Raw genomic sequence first — 8,407 nt, 5'->3', positions numbered from 1 at the left:
TCAGTCATTCCACCTCAGCCACACTGACCTCTTCATTATTTCTTGAAGGTGCCAGACATGCGTCTGCTTCAAGGACTTTTCACTCTCTACTCACTCTCTGCCGAGTGCTCTTCCCTCAACTGTCTGTACAGTTCACCTCCTCACCACAGCAAAGCCTCTACTCACAATCAAAGATGACCAAACACCAGCACCATGAGTGAGAGTCAGCAAAAAACAACAAAAAACAGATTTAGGTTCCCAATAACTAGCGATTCAGAATACAGGACAGCTATGTATGGAGTATTTACAGATATAATCACAGAAACGAACATTTCATCTATTGACCAACAGTATAGGAAGCAGAAATCACTCTGGATATTTCATTCAGAAAAGAGTACTGTTTTGGTTTTTTACAGGAATTTAGTACTTAATATGTTGGAGAGGCAGAGGTTTAAGAAATGAAGCCAGACACCATCGCTCGACTTTTGGCTTTAAGGTCACACTTGGAAACTGCAACTACTCTTGCTGCTTTCACGACCCCTGCCACTGCCAAGGCCTCCCACCCTTAGGAATTTGGAGTCAGTCCGGGGAACGTGGAGCTGGCTGCTTCAACTACTAGTGGTACTAGAAGTGGCCCATCAGCTTCTACCATCACAGGAAGCATCACCTCTGTCTCCTTTCGAAAGTTTATATGAAAATGATCCCCAACCTAGAAGTCTAAAACCAGCCAAACAACCAAACAAATGTGGGGGGGGGTGGAAGACTTGTAATCCGCCCTCCCGTCCTCCAAAATGTATTCCCTCTGTATCTTTTTTTCAGGAAACTACTAGAAAATGTGCTTCATCAAAATGAGGGGGCAAACGAAAAGGAAGATATCAGGTAAAGAAAAAGGCAATCTAGCACAGAAAAAGAAAAGGGAGGGGAATCCCCAGTTGTGCCCCAGGTGTAGAGAGAGGGCAAGCGGTCCGGACTGCAGCAGTGCCACTTAGGAGACAAACGTAGCAAAGGCTGTCATCACTGTGCCCTCTGGACAAAGCTACTGGGACATTTACTCCATGACAAGGAGGGAATAAACCAGGAAAAATGAAAGAATGAGATTCATGTAATGGAATCCAAACTAGGAAAAGGTAAAGGAATTCCTAAGTTGTCAGCAAAGGGAAGTCCCAAAATGACAAAGAGGCAGAATGGTGCAGGCCCAGAGCATCAGTAGATAGAGGGGAACAAAGGTCTGCAGGAGGAGTAACTCCAAGAAAAAAGAATGAAGCTAGTAATAGAAGAGATTGACCTTGTACTAAGAGCTATTGGCAGGTGTGGGAACTTGGCAATAGGTACAGACAACTAAGCAAATGAAAAACAAGGCAATTATTAACCTATAAGAAAAACAAAAAGAAAGAGAGAGAACATAATCATAGTATACTACAGTACTCTGCAATGAATTATATTTATGTAAAAAATAATGTAAACTCTAGATATCAATTTAACAAAAAGGTAATTTTTTTAACCAACAGAAAACGGTGATACCAGAAACTTAAATCTTTATCTACCATGAAAGGACATCAATAGATAGTCTAAAACTAATGAATTGACAGATAGCAGTACCTGAGTATTATGCAAAATACAGATGTGGTGATGTACAAATTCTAGACAAACAGCTACAGAGTTGAAATTAGGGGAGGGGACATGGGAGCAAATACCTTAATAAAAATAAAAATTAATTTTAAGAAGATCACGCATGAAAAACAAAACTATAAAAGGACTAAAAACAATATATAGGAGAATATCTTTACAATTTTGGAGTGGGGACCGCTTTCCTAGCCCAGAAACCCAAAAGGAAATGAATAATTTGATTGTACAAAGTGAAAGCCTTTTGCACATGTAAATATTTTAAAGCAAAGTTCAGTAATGTTCTGAAATCGATTGTGGTAATGGTTGCACAACTCTGAATATACTAAAAACTGTTGAATTGTATATTTTTAGTGGATGAATTTTATGGTATGGGGATTATATCTCAATAAAGCTGTTTTTAAAAAGACTTAGATCGTTGGGAGAAAATATTTGCAACATATACATAGGACAAGGGATTTAATACTTTATATAAAATGAGCTTCCTCCTCTAATTCTTTAGAAAAAGAAAAAATAAGAAAATAAACAAAGGAGATGAAAAGGTAACTCACAGAAGAAGAAATTCAAAGGACCAATAAAAATATGAAAATATTAGTAATCAGAGAAACCCAAATGAATACAAAAATGAAATGACATTTTTTTACCATATTGACAAAAAAGAGAACTATTGATAATACCCAATACTGAGGAAAATAGGGAAAAATGGCCCTCATGCACTAATGGTAGGAGCTTGAAAGTATCTACTGCCTTTCTGAAGGCAGTTGGGAAATATCCCTGAACATAGAAAATGTACATACTCTTTAACCCAACAACTCCAGTTTTAGCAATCTCTTGTATCTCCCACATATGCAAAGTTATGGATTCAAGGTTATTAATTGCAGAATTGTTTGTAATAGAAAAAATAGAAAAACTTATATGTTTACCAGTTTGTAAATAGTTAAATAAATAAAATATATAGGTGCATATATGCCATGGAATATTAGGCATCTATTGAAAACCATTGAGCTAGATTCATGTGTACTGACATAGAAAGAGTTTCACAATAAATTATTAAGAAAATAGACGGCTTCCCTGGTGGCACAGTGGTTGAGAATCCACCTGCCAATGCAGGGGACCGGGTTTCAGCACTGGTCTGGGAAGATACCACATGCCGCGGAGCAACTAAGCCCGTGCGCCACAACTACTGAGCCTGCGCTCTAGAGCCCATGAGCCACAACTGATGAAGGCTGCACGCTTAGAGCCCGTGCTCCGCAGCGGGAGAGGCCACCACAGTGGGAAGCCCGCGCACCACGGCGAGGGGTTGCCCCCGCTCGCTGCAACTAGAGAAAGCACGCGCACAGTAACGAAGACACAACTCAGCCAAAAATAAATAAAAGAAAATAAGTAAATTTATTTTTTTAAAAAAGAAAATAGAGCATGTTGTAGTATACCGTGTATGGTGTGTGATCATATTTATGGTTTTTAAAAGTACAAAAAGTGTGTGTGTATGTGTGTGTGTGTGTGTGTGTGTGTAAAGATAGACTCCAAATGTTAACAGGGGGGACTTCAGCTTTTTACTCCATATTCTTTTATTTTTACTCTTTTAAATCACCTCTTAATAATCTGTTTCTAGTATTTTAAAGAATTTGAATTCTAAAAAGAAACGGAAGTCAGGTATCTATTCAGATCTTCTGAATCAGTCTCCAGGGGTGGAGATTGAGCATATGTATTTTTTAAAACTCAAGAGGTGATTCTGATGCATAGCAAAAATTGAGAATGTGGAAAACAGTACAGTAATTCCTCAAAAAATTAAACACAGAATTTCCATATGATCCAGCAGTTCCACTTCTAGGTATACACTCCAAAGAACTGAAAGCAGTGACTCTAACAGGTATTTATATACTCGCGTTCATAGCAGCGTTATTCACAATAAGCAAAAGCTAGAAGCAACCCAAATGTTCATCAATGGATGAATGGATAAACAAAATGTGGTATAGCCACGTAATGGAATATTGTTCAGCCTTAGAAGAGAACTAAATTCTGACACATGTTACAAGTGGATGAACCATTATGAAAACATAATGCTAAGTGAAATAAGACAAACACAAAAGGACAGGTATTGTGTGATTCTATTTATGTGAGATACCTGGAGAAGTCAAATTCATATAGATGCAAAAAGTAGATTGTTGATTGCGGGAGGCTCAGGGGAGGGGAACGTGGGGAGTTATTGTTGAATGTGTACAGAGTTTAAGTTTGGGAAGGTGACCGAATGCTGGAGATGGATGACGGTGATGGTGGCACAACAATGGGAATGCACTTAAGGTCACTGAGCTGTACATTTAAAAATGGTTAAAATGGTAAATTTCATGTTACATATATTTTACTACAATAAAAATATTTTTAAAGACTTGAGAAAAACTACTTTTTCACTTCTTGTTGTGTGATGCGTCTCCATTTATTTCTGAAACTTCAACTATTGTCTATATACTGATAATGCACACATCTATACCTTCAGAAAAAAATCTTTCCTCAAACTTTAGTCTCAAATATTACCTGGTCATCAGATATCTCATACCTCAAACTCAAAATGTTTGAAACACCATCTTCTTTCTAAAGTCTTCTGTATTCTGTTTTACCCAGTTGCCCAAATCAGAATTCTGGGTCACCATTGGCTCCTTCTTCTCCTAAACTCAGTCTCAACATCCAATTGATTATTGCGGCCTGTCGATATTATCTTCTAACTAGTTCTTTTTCTTTTTTTTTTTTTTGGCTGCATTGGGTCTTCGCGGCTGCACGCATTCTTTCTCTAGTTGCAGCGAGTGGGGGCTACTCTTCGTTGTGGTGCTCGGGCTTCTCATTGAGGTGGCCTCTCCTGTTGCAGAGCACAGGCTCCAGGCTCATGGGCTTCAGTAGTTGTGGCACGTGGGCTCAGTAGTTGTGGCTCGCAGGCTCTAGCGCACAGGCTCAGTAGTTGTGGCGCACGGGCCCAGTTGCTCCGCAGCATGTGGGATCTTCCCGGACCACGGCTCGAAGCCGTGTCCCCTGCATTGGCAGGCGGATTCTTAACCACTGCGCCACCAGGGAAGCCCTTCTAACTAGTTATTGAACTTGTCTCTTTCTCGCCACCTACACTACTACTACCTTTGTTCAAGCCAAATCATTTTTCACTCAGGTTAACAAAAGAGCCTCTTAACCAATCTCCCTGCCCCCAGGATTACCCACTCCCTGCCAGAGTGATTCTCCTAGAGTGCAGATCTGATCAGGGCACTCTCCTGTGGCAGAGGATGCCAGCTAAACACGAAAATGTGTGCTCTCCCTTCCACAGCATTGAATATAGAGTAGAGAATAGAGTGTCCAGCCGGCCTTTCCTCTACAGGTGGCCACAAATCTGTAAGATTTAGGAATACTGTGACATCCTCAGTTTTAAATTCCAGCCTCCAGCAAAGTGCTTGATCCATAGGAGATAGTCAACAAAGATTTGTTGAATGAATAGATGAGTGATTAAATGATGAATTCTGGCCTCTAATATCTTGGTCTCAAAACGCTCATCTATAAAATGAAGGGCTGACCTAGATGATCTCTAAAGACCCTTCCAGCAGTAAAATTCTGTCATTTGTACAAAGCATTATGAAGTGATGTTTTGAATGTAGAATTCCTAGAGTGTGTATATCTGTCCCACTTAACCTGGTACTTGGCAGACGTTATTTATATTCTTAGACATTTTATGGTTTTTATTATGTTTTTTCCTTGACTAAACTGTATACTCTTTGAGGGCAGGGACATATATATAGTTCTCTCCTAGGACCTAAGATGGATCATTTTATGAGTAAAATATTGAATAAATATTTGATAATTGTTTAGGAAAGATGATGCCCTATCCTGTTTCACTAAGTCATGATAAATACTTCATGAATTCATAGTCTGTTTTCATAAATATTTAGAAATTTTTAATCTCAGTATTAAGTCATTGTCATCATAAAATTTCTTCATATGTGTTTTTTCTTTCATTCTTTTTTTTTTATTTTTCTATACCGGTCAGAGTGTTTTATTTAAAAAAACAAAATGAAGCAAAAAATCCTTTAATCAGAAATTCTGATTAAATTCAGTATTAACTCAAGTTCTCAGAAATCAATCGAGGAAAGCCAACAGGTGCATCAGAGAAAAGCTGGCAGCTGTTGACAGTTCTTTGGTGGAAAAGTAAGTTGCATACTTATACGAGCTGCCCTAATGATCATCAAGCCCAAGTTACGTTGTCCAAACACAGGTTTCAAGATACACTAAAGAAACCATACAGACACCCCCACCAGTATAAAACTTTGACAATGAAGTTGAAGGATGTAGGAAAGTCAAGTATGACAACACACGTGACTAATTTATAAAATAAGACTGTCAATCCTAGAAAACTAAAATGGGGAGACCTCAGAAACAGTAACGAACATAAAACGAGGGCTGATAGCAAATGAAACAACCCCAAACATTTTCCTAATGACTAAGCTACAAAATGACAGCTTAGGAGACTATTAACATGTAGTTTTTCTTCTGGCTATCAATCAATACATATATTAAATTAGGGTAATTTTTTTTCCACTCAATTACCATCATTTCTTTCTTTTTACCTTTTCCCTAATTTTCTCTTGCAACATTTTTCCTTTGGCTTGACCAGTTGAACTCAAGAGGTTTGGAACCTAACGTGAGCATCAACTCATTATTGGAATAGCACTTGGGAAATGCAATTGTAGAAAAGACAAATTTGTGCAGCGTTGGTGGTATAGTGAGCATAGCTGCCCTCCTAAAAAAGACAAATTTTAACTGAAGTGGCTTGACAAAGTTAGGCAGCCATTCTCAATGTGACAGTGTCCCCCTGTTAATCAGTAGGTTAATGGCTTCTCTTGGCTGGATCGCATGATCCTGCACGATAGCGGCGTGCTCCCTGGTGGATAACTGCAGAACTATGTGTGCAAATACCCACCCATTTAAGCTTACAAATAAATACAAAGCATTGTTTTAAACCATTTAAGTAGAATAAATATTGCACTTCTATCGGCCTGGTTTTCCTCGTGAACTAGCTTGGAGTGCTGTGCATGACACAGAAGACACAATAGTTAATTACTTGCTACTCCAAGCTCCTTAGACTTCACTACTTCCCGCTCTTCAAGCCTCAGCACTTTTTTTGCAGAAGTAATGGTATTCCTCATTAGCATTGCCACTGTCATGGGACCAACACCCCCAGGGACTGGAGTGATGTAACTGGCTTCCTTCCTGACTCCTTCAAAATCCACATCTCCAACCAACTTGGGTTTAGCAGTTATGGGATCTTGAATTCTATTTATTCCCCCATCAATGACAGCTGCTCCTTCCTTAATCATATTGGCTGTGATCAGATTTGGAATGCCTGCAGCGGAGACGACAATATCTGCAAGAGCTGTATGTTTCTTCAGCTGCTCCTTGGGAGTGTATGGATGAGAAATTATGACAGCGGCATCACCTCCAGGATGTTCGTGTGCCCCTCCGGTGTGTAGTAACACTGCAATGGGCACTCCAACATTTTTTAACCTTCCATCCACACCCACATTCTTCCCTAGGGTTGGAATGCCAGTTTGCTTAATTATTTCCTACACACCCCATGGAGTAGCTGGTAACATGGAATTCTGGTCCAAACACATTCGCCCTATGTTAATTACATGAAAGCCATCACCATCTTTGTCTGGAGAAACAGCATTGCAGATCTTTCTCTCATCAATGTGCTCTGGAAGAGGCAGCTGAACGAGGAGGCCATCTACATTATCATCATTATTTAGTTTATTGATTAAATTCAACAGTTCTTCCTCTGAAATTGAAGCTGGTTTCACAATTGTCTCACGGTTGATTCCCACATCGGCAGCTACTCTGGTTTTGTGGAGGACAGAGGAGTGACTTGCGGGATTCTCGCCAACCAAAACTGCGCTCAGGTGCGGTCCTTTGTTGCCTGACACCACCCACGCTTCCAGCTCCTGCTGCACTTCCTGCTTGATCTGCTTGGCAAGTTTCCTTCCAGCATTGACAACAGCTTCATTTCGGACTGCTGATTGCTGGAAGGGGCGATGGTGGAGGCAACAGCTCTGTGCCGGGCTGGAGCAGCAGGGTGGCCAAAGTGGATACGAGGGATGCTGCAGCCATGGCCAGCGCCCTCTCTTTCATTCTTTAAAAAAAGAAAAAGAAAAAAAGCCAAGACATTGAAGTAACCTAAGTGCCCCATCAACAGATGAATGGATAAAGAACATGTGATATATATATTCCATTATATATATAATGTATATATTACATACTATGTATATAGTATGTATAATATATATAATAATATATACTATAATATATATATAATGGAATATTACTCAGCCATAAAAAAAGAATGAAACCCTACCATTTGCAGAAACATAGACGGACCTAGGGATTATCATGCTAAGTAAAGTAAGTCAGAAAGAGAAAGACAAATACCATATGATATCACTTATTTGTGGAGTCTAAAATATGACACAAATGAACTTATTTACAAAACAGAAACAGACTCACAGACATAGAAAACAAACCTATGGTTACCAAATGGAAAGGGGAAGGGGTGGGATAAATTAGGAGTAAGGGATTAACAGATACATACCACTGTATATAAAATAGATAAACAATAAAGATTTACTTTTTAGCACAGGAAACTATATTCAATATCTTGTAATAATCTATAATGGAAAAGAATTTGAAGCTGTACACCTGAAACTAACACAATATTGTAAATAAACTATAGTTAAATAAAAATAAATTTTAAAAAATACTCAGTACACATTTCAAAACTTCC

At 38.9% G+C, this 8,407-nt stretch overlaps 1 pseudogene; it reads right to left on the bottom strand.

The window, feature by feature from the left end:
* Positions 1-6,373: 6,373 nt before the first annotated feature.
* On the bottom strand, positions 6,374-7,737 carry LOC132519376 (bifunctional methylenetetrahydrofolate dehydrogenase/cyclohydrolase, mitochondrial-like; annotated as a pseudogene).
* Between the last annotated feature and the right edge of the window lie 670 nt (positions 7,738-8,407).

The sequence above is a fragment of the Lagenorhynchus albirostris genome, chromosome 4 (genome assembly GCF_949774975.1).
Source record: "Lagenorhynchus albirostris chromosome 4, mLagAlb1.1, whole genome shotgun sequence".
Taxonomy (NCBI): domain Eukaryota; kingdom Metazoa; phylum Chordata; class Mammalia; order Artiodactyla; family Delphinidae; genus Lagenorhynchus; species Lagenorhynchus albirostris.
The sequence above is the reverse complement of the archived record's forward strand: the minus strand, read 5'-3'. Positions and strand labels throughout refer to the sequence as shown.